Source organism: Aotus nancymaae, unplaced genomic scaffold (genome assembly GCF_030222135.1).
Source record: "Aotus nancymaae isolate 86718 unplaced genomic scaffold, 86718_ANA_hifiasm-v0.15.2.pri h1tg000022l_1, whole genome shotgun sequence".
Taxonomy (NCBI): domain Eukaryota; kingdom Metazoa; phylum Chordata; class Mammalia; order Primates; family Aotidae; genus Aotus; species Aotus nancymaae.
The window spans coordinates 47128438-47142818 of NW_026988435.1; positions in this window are offsets into that span (position 1 = coordinate 47128438).

The window sequence follows — 14381 nt, forward strand, 5'->3', positions numbered from 1 at the left end:
ATATTATTTTAATGACAGTATTTATAGTAAGTATTCATGCTGATAAATAATATATGCATTAGTTTCCCTTTTCAAAAATGTGTTAGCAATTCTAACATACATTCTCCTCCACATGACTTTAAAAATTGTTTTCCATCTGTACCTCCCAAGTCAAAATCAAACTAACAAGCAAAAAACACTATAGAAATACCTGTTAGAATGGCAATACGTCTACAGATTGGAGAATGATGGACATTTTTACCTCAGATGGATATTTTTGTGAGATGAAGTCTTCCTACAGAACATATCTCTCTCTTTATTCCAACCTTCAATTAAGTTTTTTTCTAAAAATTATAGTTTTGACTGTAGAGGTTCTGTATTTTCTCTGTAAAGTTCTTCCTAAAAATTTATTTGTGATTTTATCATTATTATAAAAATATTTCCACATTTCTATTTGTAATTGGTTATTGCTTATATATAAAAAAGTTTCATTTTTGTACAGTTATCTTATATCTAGCAACCTTAAATTTACTAGGTGATTTTAGAATCTCTTGTTTTTCTAGGTTAACAAGCGTTGTCTGCAAATAATTTTCCGCTTCAGTTTACTATGTGTACCAATATATTTGTTTTCATATTTTATAGCATGAACTAGAGCCTTTAAAACAATGTTGAAAGTAGTGGCAACAGCAGACTTCTTATTTCATTCCTGATTTCAACAGTAACAGCTGTGGGGTGTGGTAGTCATTTTCATATTAAAGAATTTTTCCTCTTTCCCTCTCAGAGTGGGAATGGCTGCTGAATTTTCTTAAATGCCGTTGCATATCCGTTGATATGGTCTCACGTTTCCAATTTCAGTTATTAATGGAATTAATTGTAAGTATCGCTTTCCTAATGCTGAACGTCCCTGCATTCCTGGAATAAGTTTCACAAGAGTGAGGATGCATTTTTCTTTTAATACAGTGCCGAGTTCAGTCTGATGTTGCATGCATCACATTCTTCTCTTCTCACTGCTCTCTTTCCAGGCAGTCTCCTCAGGCTTTGACCTTCCCTCAATGCAGAGACTAAGAAGTGGGTGCCACTGCCCACCCTTCTCCACTGAGCAGTAGGCCTCTATCTGCAGCTACTCACCTGGCATCCTCCTGAGTGTCTCAAAAATGACTCCCACCCCCATCCAGGGGTTCAGGCTAGAAGCCCTAATCTCATCCTTGGCATCTCTCTCAGGAAGTCCAAGTTTGACCTCAAGCACTCCTGCTCTCTCCCCACCCCCGCCGCCTTCCTGGTCCAGCCACCTTCGTTGCCCATGGCCTTCGCTGCCCAATAGTCTCCCCCATCCCCTTTAGGTCTCCTGGATCTATTCAGAGCCATCTCTGCAAAACCCACAACTGGTTAGGCCAGAGCTCCCTTCAATGACTTCTGGTTGCTCCCAGAATAAAGACAACATTCCAGGATGTGGCCTGTAGGTCCCTGGGGTGGTCTCACCTGCCGCCCAGCTGCAATTTCAGCCCTGGACACGCCCTCCCTCTTCTGCTCCAAGCACTGGTGTCTCTCAGGCACGTGTCCATGACGTGCTTCTTCCTACCAAGGCTGTCCCTGGGCTGCGCCCTCTCCCTGAACACCCTTCCTCCTTCCCCATCCCGATTAACTCCTCTGGGGAAAGCCACCCCCTTAGGAGCGCCCAGTGCACTACGTGCTGCCTCTCCTTCTGGGTGATGCTTTCCATCCCTTGTTTAGGTGATCGTTGCGTGCGTTTTTCCCCAGACGGGAAGTTCCAGGTGGCTCAGACCAGGCATCTTTAGATCCAGCCTTGTATCTTCAGTGCCTGCCTCAATAACTGTGTAATCAATCAGTGAATGAACTCGTTTTCTTGACTGTGAGCTGATACTAAGATTACGCTAGCTTTATAAATTAATTGGAGTGCTTTTCATGCTTTTATATGGTCTGGAATACTTATACTTTGGCTATCATAAAATTTGTTTCCTGAAGATAAACTGGAACTCGTTTGTGAAAACTTTCGAGGCTTCTTCTCCTTGCAACATTTAAAACACTTTTCCAGCCTGCAGAAAATCTGACACGCACCCTTCGCCCGGTGCACTGCTAGTCACCACGTCGTCACATCGCTTTCTCTCTCATGCCTACGTGTGCCCAGGTAAACTCTTTTCGTTGTTGAATCATTTGAATGTAAATTATTCACATGATTTTCACCCTTAGATATTTCTGCACTGTCTCCTAAAAATAAGGACACTCCAAATTTCTACAATAAGATTATCACATCTAAGAAAAATATCATTGAGCCCATAAAAATAGCTAATATACACTCTACATTTCAGTTCCAGCTGGGGACTCTTTAGGTGGTAGAGCCATTAAACTTTCCTTTTTTTTTTGAGACAGAGTTTCGCTCCTGTTACCCAGGCCGGAGTGCAATGGCGCGATCTCGGCTCACCGCAACCTCCGCCTCCTGGGTTCAGGCAATTCTCCTGCCTCAGCCTCCTGAGTAGCTGGGATTACAGACACGCGCCACCATGCCCAGCTAATTTTTTGTATTTTTAGTAGAGACGGGGTTTCGCCATGATGACCAGGATGGTCTCGATCTCTTGACCTCGTGATCCACCCGCCTCGGCCTCCCAAAGTGCTGGGATTACAGGCTTGAGCCACCGCGCCCGGCCAACTTTCCTATTTCTTTTATGATTATTGGTTTATTCTGGTTTTTTACTCCATGAGATAATAGTGATGACATAATTCTCTAGAAAATCACCCACTTCCTCCAAATGTTTTAATTTATTACCAAATAATTAACATAAAATGTCCTTAAAATAAATCTCTTCTGTATCTGCAATTATGTTTTCTCATATTTAATGTTGCATATTTTTGTGCTCTGTCCTTCCTTTTGAATACCCAAGTTTTCTAAATGTATGTTAAAATTACGTTTTACCAAGCCCTTAGATATTCTGTTTTTCCCCTGACTTGACATTTTATTAGCTTTGTAATTCTTCCTTTCAGTTTTTGATCTTTAATACATTTATACATATGTTAAGTATTTGGGTACAGGTCTTACTCTGCTTTTTCTCCACAGAGTAGATAGTTTTACCAACATTGTCTACAAAACAATTCACTCTCCTACAGTTTGTGTGTGTTTGTGTGAGTGTATGTGTGTTTCTGAGTTTCTATTCTGTTCCATTTCTCTCTGTAATTCTGTCTATTGTCATAAATTCCAATGCCATGTTGTTAAGTGCGTATATGTTCATGATCATTTCATGCCCTCCATTTCTTTTTCCCTGGCTGGTAGATAACATTCCTCTTTATCCCCGAAGCTCTCCTGAGCAGCTCTAGCTCTGCCCGGGCCCACAGTCCACCAACATTCACAGTGCTTGACGTCCACATCACTTGTCTCTGCTTTCACTCACCAGACACCACCATACAGATTTCCACCTGAAACAAAAGTACCACGACAGCCTACAGGAGGGGTGTGGCTTTGAGGAGCTGGTGAAGGAGTCACAAAATGGGAGACATTTGAACCAGTCCTGAAATAGAAACACATTGTAAATCTCCATGGTAAGGAGCTCATGATTAACCAGTGAATTTCATGTCAAATAAAGCCTAATGCCCAGCTTATCTCCACCCTCTGCTTTTCCTCTTAATCACCTCTTTTCACCAGACTGAAAGGAGCGGTACTATAAAATATCATTCATAAGCCAGGCGTGGTGGCTCACACCTGTAATTCCAGCACCTTAGGAGGCTGAGGCGGGCAAATCACGAGGTCAGGAGTTCAAGACCAGCCTGGCCAATGTAGTGAAACCCCGTCTGTATTAAAAATACAAAAAATTAGCCAGGCACGGTGGTATGCGCCTGTAGTCCCAGCTACTCAGGAGGCTGAGGTGGGCAAGTCACGAGGTCAGGAGTTCAAGACCAGCCTGGCCAATGTAGTGAAACCCCGTCTGTATTAAAAATACAAAAAATTAGCCAGGCACGGTGGTATGTGCCTGTAGTCCCAGCTACTCAGGAGGCTGAGGCTGGAGAATCACTTGAACCTGGAAGGCGGAGGTTGCAGTGAGCCGAGATTGTGCCACTGCACTCCAACCTGGGTGACAGTGAGAGACTCCATCTCAGGAAAAACAAATAATAATATATATAATTTATCATTCATGATATTCAACCAAGTCAGTAAAGAAAAAGCAGCTGGACATAAACTGAGTCCCACACTCTCAGAAGAGCTAACCCCTCTTCCAGGGATCCAGGGCTGCCTGCTCAGAGCCCATGAGAAGGATCCTCAGAGAAAGTGCCTTGATTTGGAAAATTAATGATGCTTTTCCATTTGTTAGTGTGACGGTTAATTTTATGTGTTAATTTGGCTAGGCCATGGGACCCAGATATTTGCTCAAACACGCCTGGATATTGTGAAGATATTTTTTAGATGAGATTAACATTTAAATCAGGAGACTTTGAGTGAAGCAGATTATTCTCCATAATTTGGGTGAGCCTACTCCAATCAACTGAAAGCCTTAAGAAAAAGACTGACCTCCCCATGAAGAAGAGGGAATTCTGCCAGAAGTCGGCCTTCGGATTCGAACTTCAGCACCAACTCTTCCCTGAATCTCCAGCTTGCTGAACTCACCTGCAGATGTTGGACCTGCCAGCCCCCGCAAGCACATAAGGCAGTTCCTTAAATCAATCTCATATGTATGTGTAAATCAGTCTCTCTCACACACACACACACACGAGGAAGTGGGTGATTTTCCAAAAAAATATGTCCTAGATAGATACATAGATAGGGATGGGCGCAGTGGCTCACGCCTGTAATCCCGACACTTTGGGAGGCCAAGGTGGGCAGATCATCTGAGGTCAGGAGTTCTAGACCAGCCTGGCCAACATAGCAAAACCCTGTCTCTACAAAAAATACAAAAATTAGCCGGGCATGATGGCATGTGCCTGTAGTCCCAGCTACCTGGAGGTGGAGGCAGGAGAATTGCCTGAACCCAGGAGGCAGAGGTTGCAGTGAGCCGAGATAGCGCCACTGCACTCCAGCCTGGGTGACAGAGTGAGACTGTGTCTCAAAAATAATAAGATAGACAGATAGATAGATGAGTGCTTCTGAAATTATTTTCCAACATACACCCTAAGGCTGGGTGGGAAGAGTGGAGGAGAAGGAGGCAGGGAGGGGTTGAACTGAGGGAGTGAGGCGCCTGGATCTTGCCTTCTTCACCAACGGAGGAGTTCTGCTATTATTATTATTATTATACATCGGAATTCTATGTAACGTCACTTTGAGGGGAAAGATTCTCCTAAATTAAAGTGTAAAAGCCTGGAAACCACCATTCTCGGGAATTTCAATGCGACTTATTTGATGGTAGGGTCTGTTTTCAATGCGCTCCCTTCCTTGAGTAGGTTGAGACATGAATTAGGCATTTATTTACTGTTTTCCACAACATTCTGCTCTATAATCAGATCCCGTCAATGTCTATGGGACCCTTTAGTATAGACTCAGCGCAGAGAAACCCTTTCCTAGGGCTCAGGAACTTATGTCACACTTGCAACTCAAGGAGAGCCCTGGAGTTTTTCTTTGAAGATTATGGGCTCCGCCAGGTGTGCCCACAGTGGGTCTCCCGCCACGTGGAAGGCAGGCGTGGAGTGGCTGAGGGAGCCATGCGTTCCGGAAGAGAGAAGGCAGCCAGTGTTCGCAGGGAGTACTCGAAAGCTCCCTGCATTCTCAAAACTCCCCTGCCCGCAGCCCGAGTAATCCTTCCTTCCTTCCTTTCTTCTTTTTTTTAAAATTTTTTTAAATTTTTATTTTTTCTGACAGAATCTCACTCTGTCGCCAGGCTGGAGTGCACTGACACGCTCTCGGCTCACTGCAACCTCCGCCTCCCGGGTTCAAGCGATTCTCCTGCTCAGCTGGTGCGCGCCACCACGCCCAGCTAATTTTCATATTTTTAGAGGAGACCGGTTTCACCATGTTGGCCAGGATGGTCACGATCTCTTGACCTCTTGACCCGGCGGCCTCCCGAAGTGCTGGGATTACAGGCGTGAGCCACGCGCCCGGCCCCCAGGGAATGGTTTCTACATTATTTACTGCTGGAGACAAAATCGCCAAAGGACTCGACAGTACGTTTTCTTGTAGAGAATCAAAGGACCGGGGGTAAGAAGGAACTATTTCCCTCCTTTTCCCTCAGTAACTGGCTTTCGGCTGATTTCAAATATCAAAGCCTGCATTCGTGTGAGCTTTCAACTCTTCTCAGCTGGTTGGGAGAAGGAAGCCGGCACCCAGGTGGGCTGCCAGCAGGGCTTTCTGGCCTAAAGCCACAGACTGGGGAGTGGAGGAGGCTGCCTCGGCCACGGCGGGAGGCCACGGTGGGAGGCCACGGCCGCGCTTAGCCCCGGTTCCCAAGCCCGTCATTTCCAGCCTTCCAGGCCAAGCCCACCCCACCAAGCCAACGTGTTCTTAAAATTCTTTACAGATTAACCCACATTAATCTAAGCCGGGTAAAAGCACACGCTTTCCCTTCTGCTGCGAGCCGCATTGTAATTTACCCCAACAACCTGCTGAAAAGACCCAGGGAACTTAGCAACCAGCCGTCCCCGGGGCCTCCAGCGAACCTGCAATTACCGGGTGCGAGGCCGGCGGGCCGCGGCCCCCACTTCAAAGGCGCGGGAGGAGCGCAGGGAGGTAGGGCTGTAATTACGCGGCCCCGCCGGGCGACCACGGGCCTGCTCACGCCTCGCGGCCTCCAGGAGCAAGGAAGGCCCGCGTGGGAGCCAGAGCCGGGGAGGAACAAAGACGCCTCCTGTTTGATGTGAATCACCCAGAGCGAGGGAGGGAGGCGGGCGCAGCTCTCCGCCCAGTCCCGGCCGAGCAGGGAAGGAAGCCGGGCTCAGGGGCGATCACGGGGACAGCGACCCCGCCCTGCCCGCGCTCCCCAGCCCCCGAAGCAGGATGGAGACGCCGGGCCTGCCCCCCACTCCGCCCTTTGGGATCCGCGGACATAGGGCCTGGACTAGCCACTTCCCTTCTCCCAGAGCGCAGACCTCGCCGGGGCCGCCCTGGGTGTCCGCTTGGGGGGGCGCTGGCGAGCAGGAGGCCCCCTCCCTGCCTAAGGGACCAGGAGCCCTGGGGAGGGGGCTGTGGGGAAGCTTCCAGAAGGACCCACGCAGAGAGAAGGAAGGGTGGGATTCAAGGTGGCCGAGCATGCGCCACCTCCTGATGGCTTGTTGGTCCCAGACTGACTCCAAGTCAGGGTGTTTGGGCCTCGGTCTTGCTGTCCTATCTTTGTTTTCTTAAGGCATTTTAAATCGGATTTTCTAAGGACACCGATGCGGGATGCCTGCGGCAGCAAGGTGCCGAGGGGCTCGGGGTCTGCGTGAGTGGGCGTGCCTGTGGGTGGGACGGGCGCGCGTGCCTGTGGGTGTGGACGGGCGCGCGTGCCTGTGGGTGTGGACGGGCGCGCGTGCCTGTGGGTGTGGACGGGCGCGCGTGCCTGTGGGTGTGGACGGGCGCGCGTGCCTGTGGGTGTGGACGGGCGCGCGTGCCTGTGGGTGGGACGGGCGCGCGTGCCTGTGGGTGTGGACGGGCGCGCGTGCCTGTGGGTGTGGACGGGCGCGTGTGCAGGGCCGTTCTTCCTAGAATGATCCCAAGAAGAGCCTCTTTGGGGACGGTGGCGGGGCCATGTGAGAAGGCGCTGTGCACATTTCTGTAATGTTCAAATAGTCCAGGTTTCAGCCATGGATTACTTCTTTTCTACCAGGACCAAAAGGGATTATTTGGGATTACGAACTATTTTTCTTCTTATGGTTTTCTAGTATATCTTTAAAAATCTGATAAAGTGGCCGGGCGCGGTGGCTCACACCTGTAATCCCGGCACTTTGGGAGGCTCCAAAGCAGGTGGATCGCTTGAGCCCAAGAGTTTAAGAGCGGCCTGGGCCACAGGGAAAAACCCTGTCTCCTCAAAAAATACAAAAATTAGCCAGGCGTGGTGGTGCACACCTGTGGTCCCAGCTACTCAGGAGGCTGAGGTGGGAGGATTGCTGATTGACGGCTCGGGCCCGGTGGGCAGAGGTGGCGATGAGCTGTGACTATGTCACTGCACTCCAGCCTGAGCAACAGAGTGAGACCCTATCTCAAAACAACAGCAACAAATAATAGTAATCCAGTTAAAAATGGGTAACAGATGCGAACAGACACTTCTCAAAAGAAGGCATACGAAGGCCAACAGGTGTTTAAAATATGCTCCACATCGCATATTTTTGCATCAGAGAAATGCAAATCAAAGCCATACTGCGACATCATCTCAGCCCCGTGAAATGGCTTGGATCAAAAAGACAGTAACAGACGCTGGTGAGGATTAGAGAAGGGAGCCCTCAGACACGCGTGGGAAGGTGACGGCACAGCCCCCGTGGAAAACAGCACAGCAGTTACAACTACCACGTAATCCAGCAATCCACTACCGGCATTTCTCCAAAAAAAGGAAATTAATATGTCAGAGATCTCTGCACTCCCGTGTTTACTGCAGCTCCATTCACAATAGCCGAGACACAGAATCAACCTGAGTGCTTATTAACGGATGAACGCATAAAGAAAATGTAGTATATCTACACCAGGGAATATCATTCAGCTACAAAGAAGGATGGAATCCTGCCATCTGCAGCAGCACAGATGGAACTGGAGGTCACTATGGTAAGCGAAACAGGCCAGGCACAGAAAGCCCAACATCTCCTGCTGGCACTCGGGTGGAAGCTAAACCAGAGGCTTCCGTGGATGCGGAGAGCGGAATGGTGTTCCCAGGGGAAGGAGGCGGAGGGGGAGATAAAGGAGGGAAATCTAAATATTTCTTGTCCCTGAGCTGTACACTTGAAAATGGTACAGATGGTACATTACATGTGTGCGTTATACCTCGATTTAAAAATTAATTTAGAAAGTGAGGTTAACGTTGCAAATGTTGTCACTGAGGCACCCGTGTGTTTACCTTAAGTTGTGTTTTGTGGCAGTCAGGGATGGGCAGGCTATTTAAAGAGCGCACAATATTTGAACTTCGCTGGAAATATAATTGGTGGCAGTTTGTGGACTTTGTCATGAATCAAGCTTTCCTTTGGCAAGCTCTTCTTTCCTGTGTGGGCTTGGGTGAGTGCCTTTGCCTGCCGGAGGGAGGTGGGATCGGGGAGAGCCTGTCTCAGTGGTGGTGGGGGCTGTGGGGATTGGGGGGCGTCTTTACCCTGCAAGGAGTCCTCAGTGCGCACCCAGGCATCTCCTTGAGATTGCACCCACCCCATCCCCGTGGTGGGCTGATTCCTGGACTCAACGGCAGCCCTCATGACCCACCTGCTGGGCACCGTGAGTCCGCCCCAGCTGCCCTGCAGATCACAGATGCTGGAGAGACTCCCGGTGCCCGCTTCTGCTGCAGCTGGGCAGCCTGCCACGCCTACTCCTCCTCCCCAGGTCCACAGGCCACGGGTTCTATGTCTCCCCGACCCCAAGCCTGTCCCTTTCTCCACCAAGGGCCAGCAGCCATCTGGATTGTCCACGCCAACTCTCCTCCACAGTCCTCATTCCTGAGGGCACCCTCCCTACTCAGTCCTGTCACCTCTTCCTCTAAGGGACCACTCCTGGACGGGGTTCTCAAGTCCAGTGGACACAAACCCATGGGGGTTCCAGCTTTGAGAAACACCACAGCTCCATCCCCAGCAGAGGTGCTGGTCCCCCCAGGGTCCTTCTCCATCTTGCAGGGACATGTGCACCTCACTTGCCTCCACTCAGGACCTGGGCCTCCTCGCCCCACCCAGCACAGCTGCCCTGAGCTCCCCTGACCCTGTGCTGCAGCCTCCCCGCTCCACAGCCTCCTGGCCTCCTGTGAGCTCCGTGGCTGCTCTAAGCCTTGGTCCCTGGGCGATCCCAGGTCCAGCCTGGTGCCCATATTCAGGTGATGCTCAAATAGGCCCAGCTTCAACCCTCAGCCCACAGAGCTTGGGCTCCCAGAGCCTGGTGCTGGTGACAGTGGTGTGGGAGGGCAGCACAGTGGCCCCAGGGGTGCTGTGGGTGGAGCAGGTGGGGGCAGTCCTGGGCTGCTGAGCTTCTCTGAGGGGTCATCGTCCTTCAGGCAGGTGGCAGGAAGTGGCCCACGGGCTTCCAGGCCATGGGAGCAGAGTGAACAAGCCTGTGGCAGGAAGAGCTGAGGGTCCTGGGAATAGCAGGGATGGCACAGAGGGGACAGGAGAGGGACGGGGTCCAGAGCCACAGAAAGAGACCCCGGAGGAGGTTGGGAGGACCCAGGAGGCCCGGGAACATCTGGCAGCCGGGGCCAGGAAAAACCACGTCAGAGAAGAGACTGGAGGCCATTATTCAGAACAAGAGTAGGCAGATAAAGGCGAATCCTGGCATTAGTGCCACTCTCAGCATCAGACGTCAAATCTGCAAAATGGCAACTCATTCAGCGTCACCAGCAGTGACGTCTGTGGTGGGAGAGTGGAGACCCCAGGCCTCGGCATTGATCACGTTGGTCCAAGCAAAATACAAGAAGTAAGTGGTCAAAGCGTCCCTTGAACAACCGCAGTTTTCTCAGGCAGAATTCCAAAATCACAGCCAGTTCGTAGCACTCGTCCTGCCCCTGCCACGACGGCCCACTTCTGTGTTGCTGGACGAGAACGCGCTTGTGCCTTAAAGTCCTGCGATTTGCTAAACTAACAACCCAAAGGCCATCGAGCTCTTATGGCTTTATTCCCCGCTGACAGATTTGAGGGGAGCTGTCGGGGGAAGGCTTCTAGTCTATTACACCCAGCAAATAGATTACATCACTTAGACATACATTTGCTTTCAAAAGTAACTTTATTTTTCTTATGACACAAGTAATAATAAGTTCCTTGTTGAAGCCTCATCACATACTGATGACACAGGAAATGAAAATGGACGACGATTTCACTGAGAGAGATGGCCACGGAGCATCTTGGCACATTGCAGCAGGAATGTATGTAGATACCCACGTTATATAAAAGGCATATGATATATGTGCACAAAACGTGGCTTGTCCTGTGATCTGTGAGCTGCCAGCACAGCTGATGATGTGATTGGTGCAGGCACTGAGTCACAGCTGGGAGTGGCTGTCATCCCTCTCCTGAAGAGATGGGGGGGTGGGAGGGCCCATGGCACCTGGGGCTCGTCCCCTCCTTCCACACGGCCTGTGCAGAGCTGCGCAGCTGGTCGGAGTGAGCTCACCAGGAGCACTGGCTGTTTCCAGCCCCAGGACCCTTGAGTCTCCATCCCTGTGGATATGCACAGATGAGGGGGCAGGGCCCCGCTGGCCGCAGGCTCAGGACAGTGGCCACTGTGAGGGCTGGGAAGTGGCGGGTGCTCCACGCTGCCCTGCTGGCCCAGTATCACCTGATCTCGCGTCAGCCTCTCGAGCGCTGATGGTGTGCATCTGTGCCCCTCACAAAACAGCCCCACAGTAAGCCCAAGCCACGAGCAGGCCGGAGGCTCGAGGCAGCACAGAGGCAGCCAGGGGAACACAGCACCCTGACCATAGCAAGAGGCATAGCGCAGTGGCCGGCAGCCAGAGGGGGCGGAGAGCCTGGTGTCTTCTGTGTCCTGGGGAGCCAAGCTGCGTGTGCTCCAGCAGCTTCTCCATAACTTCTGGGCTCTGTGGATGCCCCCGAACCCGGGACTCCTGACCAAGGCAGCTCTGTCGGAGTCCAACCGATTCCCTGAACACCAGGCAAGGGGTGGTTCCCAATCACACATTAGCTTCTCGATGACCATTAATGGGTTTCGGCTGCTCTAACAAAATGCCACTGACGAGGTGTCTTGAACAACAGCACTGTTTTCCTCACAGTCCAGGGCTGGAAGTCGGCGGCCAACCTGGCAGCAGGTCGTGTTCTGGCGAGGACAGTCTTCCTGGCACTGTCTTCTCCTTGCACCCTCACGTGGCAGAGAGAGCGAAAGTGAGAGCATCCGTCTGGGGTGTCCTTCACGAGAGGGCCCCATCGTGAGGGCCACACCCACAGCCAGTCACCTCCCCAACACCTCACCTCCTCGTGCCACCACATTAGGGGTTAGAATTTCTACACGGGAATTCTGGGGCGATGCCGTTGGTCCACACATTCCACTCCTGACCTTTATGTCTCGTGTCCTTCTCACACGCAAAACATTCATTTCGTCCCTCAAACCCCAGAGTGGTGGCTTGTTCCAGCATCAGCTCTAAAGTCTAAAGTCCAAAGTCTCATCTAAACATCCTCTAAACCAGATACGGGTGACACTCAAGGTCCACTTCCACCCTAGCTGTGAACCTGTAAAATGGATTAAGTTATGTGCATCTAAAATACTATAATGGGACAGGCACGGGACAGTCACAGGACAGGCATTCGCATTCCAAAGGGGAAAATGGGAAGGAAGAAAGAGGCATCAGATCCCACGGAGCCTGAAACCCAACAGGGCAGATGATGCTAAACCTTCAGGCTCAAGAATCATCTTCTGTGGCCACTGGGGTGCTGGTCCTGCCTTCCAGACCCACTGTGGCAGTGCTCCTGCCCCTGCAGCTCTGGGGGTCAGGGGTCACGCCTGCAAGGCTCTGGGCAGCCCTGCCCCCATGGCTTTGGGCAGGGGGCATCTGGCCTGCTGAAGCCCATGTGGCAGCCCTGATGGCCTCTAAATCACCTTATGGGTCCCTCTTCCCTCGTCTTGAAGAATAGCTCACGTTCAGAGCCAAATATCGCTCTGGTCCTGCTCGGTACAACCCAAGAGGTCGGCCAGCCATCCTCACTTCCTTCCCCTCTCTTTCACCTTCGGTTCAAGCTGGCAGGATTCCAGCTGGGACAACTGGTTGTGCCTGTGGTTCACACCCACACAAATCCCCTTATCAGAAGGTCACTGGCCACACACCCTTAGTGCTCGCTTCCAGGCACAAGTTCTCAGCTTTTTATATTATGCACAGGCTGAGAATTTTCCAAATCTTTAAGTTCTGGTTTCTTTTTGTCTGACAGCTCGGTTCTGAGATCGTTTCTCTCTTCTCACATTTTATCCTAAGCAGTCAGGAGGAACTAAGCCATCCCTTCAACACTTTGCTTAGAAATCTCCTCAGCCAAGTATCCTGCTTCATCACTCACAAGTTCTGCTTTCCACAAAACACTGGGACATGAACACAGTTCAGCCACGTTCTTTGCCACTTTTTAACAAGGTGGCTCTTCCTCCAGAAGAGACTAGCTTGTTTCCATCTGAGCCTCCCCAAAAATGGCCTTCCCATCCACTTCTACTAGGGTTCTGCTCACGATCCCCTGTGCGTCTTCTGAGAAGACAGGCTCTCTCTGCAGTGCTCCTTGTCTTTCTGAGCCCTCGCCAAAACCACCTTTAAAAAGCTGTAGCACGTGCCTCTGAATGATTCCAGCTGCTCCCCCTCATCCGCTCCAAAGCCACCTCCACATTCCCGGGCGCTGGTTCCAGCAGCTGCCGCTCCTTGCGCTGGCCTTCTGTCCTGGCTTGTGTGCTGCACAGTGCACTGTAGACTGGACGGTGTTTGGACAACAGGAATTTATTTCCTCACAGCGCTGGAGGCTGGGAATTTGAGACCAGGGTGCCGGCACGGCGGGTTCGCTAGAAGCTCTCCCAGGTTGCAGACGGCCGTCTTCTCGCTGTGCCCTCACACGGTGGAAGGGGCAAGGCAGCTCTCTGGGGCCTGTTTTATTTGGACACGAACCCCGTTCACAAGGCTCTGCTCATACACCCTCATCACCCCCAAAACGACCCATCTCCTGACACCGTCACCTTGGGTGTTACAGTTTCAACAGATGTATTTAAGGGAGACACAAACATTCAGTCCACAACAATGACCACAAAGCCCAGATTTTCATTCAGGGAAATCCAAACAGCACGGCAAGACCCCTCACATTAAGATGCTTAGGTTTCGTGTCACATGGATAGCTCATCACAGCCACATCCAACACAAGTCCTGTCTGCAAGAGGCTGACAGCCTGGTGGCAGGAGGATGGTGAGGGAAGGAGGGGAATGGGCAGGGAGGAAGGCACGCTTCACAGAGGAGATGCAGGTGAGGGGAAGAAGCACCGGGAACTGCTGGGCCTGAGACTCAGAGCCTGGAGGCCTCGAGGGCCAGGAGGTGGCAGCAGAGCCGTCGGCAGCTTGGAGAGAGCCATGTAGGGTTTCCAGAAGATGCACCTGGCCGCTGTGGGTCAAATGCACAGCGGTAGAGGGGTGTCTGCCCCTGCAGCAGTGAGGAGGCACCTGCGGCCCGGGACGGGGGAGGCGTGGGAGCTCAGTAGGAGGCAGCAGGCTGGGGAGGCACCTGGCACGGACAAAGCGCAGCTGCAGCCGGGGCCCAGACCTGGGGGGTCCAGAGCAGGGGGTCCTGCAGGGCTCGGTTTCCCTCTGCCCAGTTTTAGGAATAGGATAAAATGGCATTAAAAGATAGAAGCAAGAT